Source organism: Montipora foliosa, chromosome 3, assembly GCF_036669935.1.
Source record: "Montipora foliosa isolate CH-2021 chromosome 3, ASM3666993v2, whole genome shotgun sequence".
NCBI lineage: Eukaryota > Metazoa > Cnidaria > Anthozoa > Scleractinia > Acroporidae > Montipora > Montipora foliosa.
Window position 1 is genome coordinate 19,625,707 of NC_090871.1, and position 2,500 is coordinate 19,628,206.

A 2,500-nucleotide genomic window follows, 5' to 3' on the forward strand; every position below is an offset into this window, starting at 1 on the left:
ACCCTCATGGCGCTCAAGAATGGAACGTCAATTGGATAAACAAGACAGGTAGCGAAAAATAAACATCTGGGATCTTAAAATCACACAGTCTTTCGATGAGAAATCCTTGTTTTGACCCGGAATCCTCCTTTTCGTGCCTTCTGAAACTAACACCGCTGAGACGTGGGCTCAACTGTAATAACAGCTATTACAAACTCAAGTTTGATTGGCCACTATACACTTTATTCTGAAATCAAAATAGATTCGTTTCGTTTCTGAGGAAACAAAAAAAAAAACCAAAGTAGTGTTTCGTTTTCGGACTGAGCAGCTGTGGGGATGATGAGAAAAAGCCGCATTCGAGCTCGATCCCCTGGCCTGCTTCCATTCTAGGAGTTACCAGGAGTACCTAGTGGATTCCTTGGTTATTTCTTTGTAATTTTCGGATTGGCCCAGCCTGTATTACTTCTGGGAAAATCCAGTTTCCGCGCCTTCAATAACACCCAAGTCATTGCCCTCTGTTTTTGTGTAACATGCACCACAGGCATCCCAGTTTACGCCCATGGAGCGTCTAGTATAAAATTAAACTGTGTTTTAAAATTCAGACAAGTGACACGGGACCCCACCCTGCCAGGGCCTCCGTACATTCTCAGCTAAAACCAAATTTGAAACAATTGTATTATAATCAGAGTTACAGTTCAACTTGCAACCATGTTGACAATCAGACATTGTTCGATGAACAAATCAGCTCCGCTAATAGGCGCATCTTTTCTTTTGTAGTAAAAAGGACTCTTGTGATAACACTGGATCACACCCGATGAAGACACACCTGACAGAGTGTCGAAACGTTGCGTCTTTGAATTGCAACTTTTTAAGGTATTATAGGTACATTTAATTTCTTCTAAGAAGGAGTCAAAGAGTTACACGTGTAGTTTTTACTCGTGTAAATTACGCCTGTAAAATCCAACTTGTAAATTCATGAATTCAATAAAAGACTTTTCGACGCTGGAATCTACACATGTAGCCCGGGTCACGATACAATTGTAATTTATAACTGTAGCTGAGGCCCTCCCAAGGGGGGCGGGGGTTCTTGTTCCCCTTAATTTAAAAATTCCAACGTAAGTTGAATACTCTTGTAGACTACATGTGTAAGTTCCAGTTGCACGAGGTCTATTCGTTCAAGCTGTTGGCTTACTGCTGCAAGTAATACTGACCCGAATGCTTCGACAGAGAAACGATATTTCTTCCGAAATTCACGTTCATTTTCAATGTCAAACAACGGTCTTTCCTCAAAATATCTAGGGTGCCGAATAAGTCGGTGTCTCAATGGTTCTTCTAGTTCTTATCAGAATTTTGAAATACTTTTCTTGCACATCGTACGTTAAGCTTACAAGGAACTTATGACTTGTAGTTTGCACTTTTAAGTAAGACGTTGAACATTTGTACAGATACAAGTCGGACTTTTGGAAAACTCTTATTGAATTGTGCATGTACCAAATTCTACAGGTGTAACACTACACCTGTTGCTACAAGTCGTAATGGCCGAATTTATACTAGAGACGAATTATCCGTCTAGACGGATAATCTGTCAGACGGATAATTCGTCTAAGTATAAATCCGAAGACGAATTTTGACGAGTATTTTGTCTACATATACTATACGCGTTACGCGTGTTACACGAGGGGTGTTCTGGTGTTGAGCCGAGTGGAAGCGTGGCATCCCAGGAAACCCTGCGAAAATATAGAAACCAGTCTCTCTCATGTGGAAACTTCGTCAAAAAACCGTCTACGTTTCCGTCTATATTTAAATTTAGAGACGGATCATCCGTCTAAGACGATTTATCCGTCTGTTAGTTAGCACGTCTTGAAGACATGCTAACAGACGAATCAGCCTCAGACGAATTTATACTTAGACGAATTATCCGTCTCAGACGGATAATTCGTCTCTAGTATATTAAATTCAGCCCATTAAAAGTCAAGTCGACTTGTAACGATGTTTATTAAATTCATTTTCGCGTGCACATGTAAAAACAAGGTTTCAACGTGTATACTACAAGTGTAACTTTTTTCTGAAAAGTTATGTTTCTCGTGACGTCGTCACCCATTGCTATTAATATGCCAACCAGAACCTAATTGGTTGTTGAAACAATAAGTTCCTTTGTTCCGTGGTTGGCAAATTTGAATATCAAAAGAAATGTGACGTCAATGTTTGTAAACAAGAAATATCGCTATTGAATCCACAGTAGCATCCAACTAAGTCAGTTGAATTATGTTTTGCTCAGCGGTCCGATGACACGGCCCCACCAAACTGATTCTGGTGGATTACTCGTTATTTACTTTGACCTCGACAGTTAAGGCTTTTAAAGATCTTTTTGTTTTTCGAATCGGACAGCATTGCAATTGTTACGCAAACATCAACATTGTGTTGAAAACGACAAGGATTAGGTTCTCGAGCTCCTGAGTCGGATTTAAATCACGTGAAAAAGAAATTTATCGAAGAAGACTTGGAACTCTTAGCACGCCGT